This window comes from Orcinus orca, chromosome 13 (assembly GCF_937001465.1).
Source record: "Orcinus orca chromosome 13, mOrcOrc1.1, whole genome shotgun sequence".
Taxonomy (NCBI): domain Eukaryota; kingdom Metazoa; phylum Chordata; class Mammalia; order Artiodactyla; family Delphinidae; genus Orcinus; species Orcinus orca.
Window position 1 is genome coordinate 17,937,772 of NC_064571.1, and position 9,671 is coordinate 17,947,442.

The 9,671-nt window shown below is 41.2% G+C and overlaps 1 pseudogene; it reads right to left on the reverse strand.

Moving 5' to 3' along the window:
- Positions 1 to 279: 279 nt before the first annotated feature.
- LOC101273016 (serine/threonine-protein kinase 35-like) lies at positions 280 to 8,943 on the reverse strand (annotated as a pseudogene).
- Between the last annotated feature and the right edge of the window lie 728 nt (positions 8,944 to 9,671).

Consider the following 9,671-nt stretch of genomic DNA (forward strand, 5'->3'; position numbering starts at 1 on the left):
GAACTTGGAGTGTCCTTTACATGCTATATAATTAAGGAAGACAATGTCCTCTTCTGTTTAAAAAGGACAATAATACTGGATCATTTAAACTTTCAATTTGTTCTTCAGGTCAAATAAACTAACCAACCTTCTTATTTTTTTTTTGCATTTTCTACAGTAAACGTTCATTAATTGATTATAAAAAAGCATTTCTAAAAATAACTCAGCTCAAATGCAACCTCCACTCAGAAGGCTTCTTTAGACTTTCCAACTCATACTCAAATATTCCCACATATCCCCTCATTCAGATTTGGGGCACCATTGATGACAAGCACATTTTCTCTTCAACCCTGCATTTCCTCCCAAATCCACAGGGCCCAGGATGAAGAATCTAGTCTTAAGTGTACATGCCAAACAAACAGTACACTCACCTACTTTAAAAACACCCAGGATGTTTTGCCCTGAATTTGAAGCAGCACATGTGGCCTGGTCCATTCTGGTTTCAAGTTCAAAGATATCAGGCAGGTCCCTGATTTAGCAGCTAACTTCTTTCAAGAGCACCTTGGTCCCCTCAGACATGGGAATCCTGAATTTCTGGGGGATATGCTACTCTATCTTTGCATTATCTAGCAGCACCTCACCAACAGGCAGATCTTGGTCAGGACCTCAGGAGTTCCTTCTTGATCTCAGAGTCCATGAAAGTGATTCTTTCTATCATTGCCCAGATGATAATGCCCAGGGCAAAGATGTTGGCCTTGGCTGTGTAGCATCCCTCCTAGAGTTCAGGGGGTTATTTAGAAATCTAAGCTGCAGGCTTAGGGAAGCCAGTATTTATCCACATTCACATTTGTGTTGTCTTGATTTCCCTCTTTGATTTGGGGAGGTGGGGGAGAGGGGGCAGCCCACCACAGACTTTGCTTAGTTCAAAGTCTGCCACCTTGAGGATGGGGGTGACAGACCTCTCCATGTTGAGCTTGTCCTCCAGCTTTGATCCCTGTGCATGATGTAGTCTGAAGGCACTGGTGGTCCTGAGCTGTAGCATGAAGCTTTGCTGGTGGCTGGGTCCAGCCTCCAGGACAGGACAGACTGATTCAGGCCTCCACGTTCACATAAGTCCATGACAAGGCAGAGGTAGCAAGGCTCCTCAGGCTCCTCCAGGAGCCTTTCTTCTTTGATGGAGGTCTCCAACAGGCGCAAATAAAGCCGTGCGCTCTTGTAGCCACTACTCACATACGTACTGGTCAGTCACACTGTGTGACACACTCCTCAAACTGCACAAGGTTCTGGTGGTACTGCTTGAGGCTGGTCAGGGCACAGAATTCTGCCAGCACCTGCTCCAAGTTCTCCAGGCTGTCACAGCAGATGTTCTTGACCTCTGTGAGGGCCTCGCTGTCTCCTAATCCACACAGTAGCTGCTGCACCTGATCTCTGCCAACAGGCTGTAGTGGCCACCAGCTGCTGCCCTCCACCAACGTTGTGCCAGCTAGACTCGCCTGGGGCCTCGGCCTCCACTGGATGCAAAATTTCATGAAAAGATATGTTAAATTAAAGAAAAATAAGTTTTTAAAAGTTCATTCTTTATTAGCCATAGCTTTCATGATAGTGTGAGTGTAATTTTAATATGAATTAAAAATATGAGTTATAGCTCTGCAAAGATGATTAAAATCATCATTTCCATTTGCTTCTATCTAAGCCCTATTGTAACATGAAGAATCCCACCTGCCTCATTCCTTCCTACTTGAACAGATGGATCATAAATGTGTGGGCTCACTGAGGTACATTTAGTCCCATCCCATTACACCTGCTGGCCAAGGGAGAGATACAAAACAGCCACTATCCAGTTCATAGATTTATAACCATCCAAGAGAATGTTTCTGCAGGCCTTGCTGGCTAGTTGGGTTTGTCCTTGGCTTGTTCCCAATAATATACAAGTCAATTATAGTAATTGCTGACCATTAGGTATCACATGTATGCAGGCCTGAAGAACTATATTATGCCTATGAGTAGATGAAGAAAATGGATCCCTAATATACAAAACGTGAGGAATATATACATATTTTTAAATTCTTAGTTTGAAAAAATGGTCAAGAAATGGGTTTTGTTCAAAAGGACCATAAATTAATAGGGTATGTGAGATAGGCAAGCTCATTTTCAGGGATTCTGTGTAATTTACCCCCAGGAACATCATTTGCATGTGAAAACATGTATTCATAAGTATGTTTATGGAAGTTTACCCTCTGTCATGGATGACAAATGGTTGGAAATAACCAAAATCTGTATCAACGAGGGACTGGATAAATAAACTATGGTATATGTATACAATAAAAAAATATGTTTATGGTCTTCCCTGGTGGCACAGTGGTTGAGAGTCCGCCTGCCAATGCAGGGGACACAGGTTTGTGCTCTGGTCTGGGAAGATCCCACATGTCGTGGAGTGGCTAGGCCCGTGAGCCATGGCCACTGGGCCTGTACATCCGGAGCCTGTGCCCCGCAACGGGAGAGGTCACAACAGTGAGAGGCCCGCGTACAGCAAAAAACAAAACAAAACAAAAAACTATGTTTATGTCAATAATTATGAGTAAAATTGAAGTTTGTGACAGGTAAATTTGTCGATGATATATATTTGACTGAAAAGGCATATTGCATAAATTGTCTACTATAGTACAACTAAGTTAATACTTGAAGGCTGTATGTGTGTGTGTGTGTGTGTGTTAGTAGATATCAAGAATTCACTAAAATGTTAATTACAATGAAATTTTGGTGACTTTTTATTTCTTTCTGTCTTTGTTTTTCTATCTTCTCTGTGCTTTCTGGTATGCTATTTACATTACTTGAGTATATATCACATTTACCAGAAATGATAAATCTCATTTTAAATCATGCTAAACTATATCTCTGTATATGAGGAACATGGGCATTTTAATTCATTCATTCAACAGTTCCAAATGTCTGATATGTTATAGAGGCCAGTTTCCTTATTATTCCTTAAACCTGTCATGGACTAATACAATAGAATGAACCATAACAAAACATGTGAAATACAATATAAATGAGTAGCTGAAACCATGATCACACATATTTAGGTGTCATGGAAATATTCAGTTGCTATAAAAAATGTCTACAGTCTTACACTCAGTTTCTATATTTATCTAATTGCTAACTGGTAACACACATTTTTTGATTCAACCTAAGTCTGCAGATCACACTTAGAGAGTCACTGCTGTAGAAAATATGGTAGTGATTAAGGGAATCAAAGAATGACATTAAAAAGTGACCATTTAATTAATGAGGATAGACCAGTCTATGCTGAGCTTAAAAATAAGCCATAAAATCCCAATGGCTTAAACTAATTTCTAATGATGATTTCTCAATCATTCAGAGCCCATTGTGGTTCAAGCCATGGTGCTCTATCTTAGAGCTCATACCTTCTGAAACATTTGGCTTATGGATCCTCATGACAGAGGGAAAGAGAAATGAAGGAGGAATAGCAGTTCTTTATTACCTCTGATAGTAAGGAATGCATGCCATTGCTGTTCTCAGTCCATTAACCAGAATTAGTCATATGACCACAAACTAAGTACAATTTAGGCTGAGATATATGAGAAGAAGTAGATATTTAGTGAGCATTAACTTCATTGAGAAGTTGTTCACCTGAGTTACCTGGCACTGTGAAGATCATAAAGATTATAAGGGAGTTGAGACTCAAACTCAGGTTTTTGTTTGTTTGTTTGTTTGTTTGTGTTTTTAATAGTGATCTTGGGGTCTTCTTATTTATTTATTTTTATTTTATTTATTTTTGGCTGTGTTGGGTCTTCATTTCTGTGCTAGGGCTTTCTCTAGTTGTGGCAAGCGGGGGCCACTCTTCATTGTGGCACGCAGGCCTCTCACTATCGCGGCCTCTCTTGTTGTAGAGCACAGGCTCCAGATGCACAGGCTCAGTAGCTGTGGCTCATGGGCCCAGTTGCTCCGCAGCATGTGGGATCTTCCCAGACCAGGGCTCGAACCCGTGTCCCCTGCATTAGCAGGCAGATTCTCAACCACTGTGCCACCAGGGAAGCCCAAACTCAGGTATTTTTTATTCCAAATTTAACATATATTTGTGCCAATCTAGATAAATGAGGTTATGCTGAGTAAAATATTCATGCCCCAATCTCAGGAGCTCAGCACATGATGTTTATTTCATGCACCATTCAGGGTCTTGCAGTCTCACTGTGTGTGTTTCCAGGGTGACAAGAGGAAGAGAAGAAAGTGCTGAGAGAAATCATACCTATTCTCTATGTTCTGGCCTAGGATAGATACTTGTCATTTTTTCCTGAGTCAGTTGGCAAGAACTGGACACATGAACATGCCAGTGCAAGAATACTGGGCTTTGAGGGAAAGGCACATGTATGTTTGGCAAGCAGTGTATGGATATATGCATATTCTGTAACATTCAACTAAATCAAACCAGCTTTCAATCGTTACTTACAGTTTGGATATTTCTTTTCAATTGCAGGTATTTTAGAATGGTTAAATAGAATCTGTAAAGTTCCTTTGTTCTTCTTTATCTTTCACCCTTGCAAATTTATGTATCTACCAAAAGCCAGTTCAGCCATTTTTCCCTAAATTGTTCAATCCTGTTGGGGGGAAAAAATCATTCAAAACTGTAAATAGTTATTTGAAAGGGAAATAATAGTCAAATTTGTCAACCTAAAAATGTGTATAGATTTATCCTCATAGTACCTTCTTTAGGTTTCCAATGATAAAAATGAAAACAGTGACATGCCTAACTATTGTTCTCCTTTTTCATCAACAAAGAAATGTATCATTCTGTTTGCTCTAAAGTGGACTAGAAAATATATGTGGGTACTCACTTATCAGAAAATACCTTTATCTGAGTCAGGTTGTATATGACATTCATTCTTGGAGAACCCTCCAAAAGAATACTCAAAGAATGTATATTTTAATTAACTGAAGAGTAGAGAGAGTGATTTGTTCCAGCTGACATAGACTTTCACCAGTGTGAGCCAGGAGGAAGGACTGGTGATGTCTTCAGACAACCATTAGCCCACGAGTATAAGAATCAAAGCCATGTGTTTGAGTTAGATTGAAGTCATCATAAAGGCCTGTTCTTTACTTAAAATATCCATATTTCATCAGAAAATATGAGTTCAAAAATAAAGGTAAGCTGTAGGAAAATGGCACCTGAAGTTGTAACTATGACAAGAGATCACAAAGAACTTGTCAAGACCTTGCAAAAGAGGGTTTTGGCTTTCAGTCCTCCTTATCAAAATTCTGTCTGAGGTGACTTCCATCTGTCTTGGTAGGTATGTGGATAAAATTACCAGTTCTCTATTAGCATATGTCTTAATTCTCAGATGTTTGTTTATGGGGGAAATTAATGTGGCATGAAACTTGCAATTAGTTTTTAATACTGTTAAAGACAGGTTCCCATAAAATGCATTGAAATATGGAAAGTAATGGCATTAATAAGGTATACAGATGCTCAGACTCAGATCTGAAAAAAGAAAAAGAAAGCCAAATCAGTGGAGTTTACTGGTTAAAAATAAAGCCATATGACAGGATCAGTAGGAATTTTGCAATTAGCTATCCATTTAGTAAATTGAGTATTAAGGAGTTATTTCTGGCCAGTCTTTGATATAAATTGACCCTCCTGCTTAAATAATGGGAAGGTTACTTTTACCTGTCCATGTGTATATTGTTATGGTGTGAACTTCGGTTTATATTCTATTGAAAAACTACTCTGGACTTGGTTTGAAAGATAAACATATAAGTACAGCCTGGTTCCTGCCCTCTAGAAGACAGGTTATAGGAGTGATTCCTATAGGTCATTGCACATTAGACATATCTGAGAAGCATTTTCACAAATAGAGAACCCAAGGACCCTCCCATCATAAATTCTTACATAGGTTGTAATTCATTAACCCTTTTTCATTTTTTAACATCTTTATTGTAGTGTAATTGCTTTACAATGGTATGTTAGATTCTGCTTTATAACAAAGTGAATCATCTATATATATACATATATCACCATATCTTCTCCCTATTGTGTCTCCCTCCAACCCTCCCTATCCCACCCCTCTAGGTAGTCACAAAGCACTGAGCTGATCTCCCTGTGCTATGCAGCTGCTTCCCACTAGCTATCTATTTTACGTTTGGTAATGTATATATGTCCATGCCACTCTCTCACTTCGTCCCAGCTTACACTTCCCCTTCCCTGTGTCCTCAAGTCCATTCTCTACATCTGCGTCTTTATTCCTGTACTGCCGCTAGGTTCTTCAGAACCATTTTTTTTTAGATTCCATATATATGTGTTAGCATATGGTATTTGTTTTTCTCTTTCTGACTTACTTCACTCTGTATGAGTTAAGTTTAGACACCTGCATTTTTTAAACTTCCAATATCTGAAGTAACTAGGCAATTAACTAAAAATTGAGAATCCCCACTAATCTAGTTCCTTTTGTGTTCTTTGAATGTACTATCATCTTCATCTGAAATATTTCCCATTTCCTCTTCAAATTTCCACAACACAACTTAAAAAATATAAGTAAAGCACCTTATTTGACATGTCTCCATGAGACTTCTGAGTTCAAAACCTCCAATAGTGACACTTCCTGATCATTGTTCATTTTATAATGATAGAAAGACAATATACAGATAATTATTAGCTCTTTCTATGCATTTTCCTATATTATACATTTCATATAATTGGAGCCACACAGTATGTGGACATTTTTGTTGGGCTTCTTTCACTGTGCATAATTCTTTAAAGGTCCATCCACATTCTAGCATGAATCAGTATTTTATTCACCTTTGTATAGCTGAGTAATATTCCACACATTCATTTAGCCATTCAGCAGTTGAACATCTGAGTTGTTTCCACATTTTGGATATTAAGAGTAATGCTCTTATGAACTTTCAAGTAATTTTTTTTTACATCTTTATTGGGGTATAATTGCTTTACAATGTTGTGTTAGTTTCTTCTGTATAACAAAGTGAATCAGCTATATGTATACATATATCACCATAGCCCCTCCCTCTTGAGCAACCATCCCATATGGTATTTGTTTTTCTCTTTCTGACTTACTTCACTCTGTATGACACTCTAGGTCCATCCACCTCACTACAAATAACTCAATTTCATTTTTCGCTATGGCTGAGTAATATTCCACTGTATATATGTGCCACATCTTCTTTATCCGTTCATCTGTCGATGGACACTTAGGTTGCTTCCATGTCCTGGCTATTGTAAACAGAGCTGCAATGAACATTGTGGTACATGTATCTTTTTGAATTATGGTTTTCTCAGGGTATATACCCAGCAGTGGGATTGCTGGGTCATATGGTAGTTCTATTTTTCATTTTTTAAGGAACGTCCATGCTGTTCTCCAGAGTGGCTGTATCAATTTACATTCCCACCAACAGTGCAAGAGGGTTCCCTTTTCTCCACACCCTCTCCAGCATTTATTGCTTATAGATTTTTTGATGATGGCCATTCTGACTGGTGTGAGGTGATACCTTATTGTGGTTTTGATTTGCATTTCTCTAACAATTAGTGATATTGAGCACCTTTTCATGTGTTTGTTGGCCATCTGTATGTCTTCTTTGGAGAAATGTCTATTTAGGTCTTCTGTCCAATTGTGGATTGGGTTGTTTGTTTTTTTGATATTGAGCTGCATGGGATGCTTGTAAATTTTGGAGATTTACCTTCCTCCTTCATCTTCTGTGTATTTCTCTGTTTTCTCATTTTGTTTAACTTACTGTGCTTGGGGTTTCCTTTTTGCAGCCTGCAGGTTCATAGTTCCTCTTATTTCTGGTGTCTGCCCCCAGTGGATGAGGTTGAATCAGTGTCTTGTATAGGCTTCCTGGTGGGGAGGACTGATGCCTGTGTTCTGGTGGGTGAGACTGTATCTTGTCCTTCTGGTGGGCAGGGCTGCATCTGGTGGTGGGTTTTGGGGTGTCTGTGAACTTAGTATGATTTTAGGTAGCCTCTCTGGTAATGTGTGGGGTTGTGTTCCTGTCTTGCTAGTTGTTTGGCATGGGGTGTCCATCACTATAGCTTGCTGGCCATTGGATGGAGCTGGGTCTTAGTGTTGAGATGGAGATCTCTGGGAGAGCTCTCGCCAATTAACATTACCTGGAGCTGGGAGGTCTCTGGACTCAGCTCTCCTACTTTGGAGGTTCAGGCCTGACACCTGGCCAGAGCACAAAGACTCTGCCAGCCACATGGCTCAGAAGAAAAGGAAGAAAAGCAAAAAAAAATGAACAGACACAACCCCCCACAAAATTGGTTAAAGCAAAACTAAACAGACAAAAGAGAAAAAGGAAAAGAGCAACCCAACCAGTAAACAAACCCACAAATGAAAGCAAGCACTAAAAACTAAACTAGGATAAACATAAAACTAAAAACAAATCAAACGCTGAAAGCAAACCCCAAGTCCACAGTTGCTCCCCAAATCCCCCACCTCAATTTTGGGAACACTTGTTGTCTATTCGGGTATTCCACAGATGCAGGGTTTACCAAGCCAATTGCGGGGATTTAGTCTCCTGCTCCTAAGGCTGCATGGAGAAATTTCCCTTTCTCTTATTTGTTTGCGCAGCTCCTGGGGCTCAGCTTTCGTTTTGGCCCTGCCTCTGCGTGTAGGCTGCCCTCAGACATCTGTTCCCCGCCCAGAGAGGAGGAGGTTAAAACAGCGGCTGATTAGGGCTCTCTTGCTCACTCTGGCTAAGGAGAGGGAGGGGTACGGTAGTCACAGTTGGAATGCAGGGTGTGCCTGTGGCAGCAAAGGCTGGCGTGAATTTGCAACAGGCTGAGGCATACCGTGTGTTCTCCAGGGGAAGTTGTCCCTGGATCATGGGACCCTGGCCGTGGTGTGATGCACAGGCTCCCAGGAGGTTGTGGGTAGTGACCTGCACTTGCACACAGGATCCTTGGTGGACGTGGTGGCAGCGATAGCGGTCCATGCCCGCCTCTGGGGTCCAAGATGATAGCCACAGCTCATGTCCATCTCTGGAGCTTGCTTAGGTGGTGCTCTGTCGTCTGTGGGCACATGGAGCAGGAAGCCACACTCCTCATGCACCCTGAGACAATGGTCTCTTGCTTTTCCAGCAGGTCCAGACTTTTTCCCATACTCCCTCCTGGCTAGCTGTGGTGCTCTAGCCCACTCAGGCTGTCTTCACGCAGCCAACCCCAGTCTTCTCCCTGGGGTCTGATCTCTGAAGCCCAAGCTTCAGCTCCCAGCCCCCTCCTGCCCTGCTGGGTGAGCAGACAAGCATATCAGGCTGGTGAGTGCTTGTCAGCACCAATCCTCTGTGTGGGAATCTCTCTGCTTTGCCCTCTGCACCCCTGTCGCTACGCTCTCCTCTGTGGCTCCAAAGCTCCGCCCCATCCCTGCCAGTGAAGGGGCTTCCTAGCGTGTGGAAACCTTTCCTCCTTCACTGCTCCCTCCCACTGGTGCAGGTCCCGTCCCTATTCTTTTGTCTCTGTTTTTCCTGTTTTCTTTTGCCCTACCCAGGTACATGGGGATTTTCCTGCCTTTTCGGAAGTTTGTGGTCTTCTGCCAACATTCAGTAGGTGTTCTGTAGGAGTTTTTCCACGTGTAGATGCATTTTTGATCCATCTGTAGGGAGGAAGGTGATCTCCATTTCTTACTCCTCCACCATCTTGAAAGTCTCTCCAAGTAAAGTTTTTG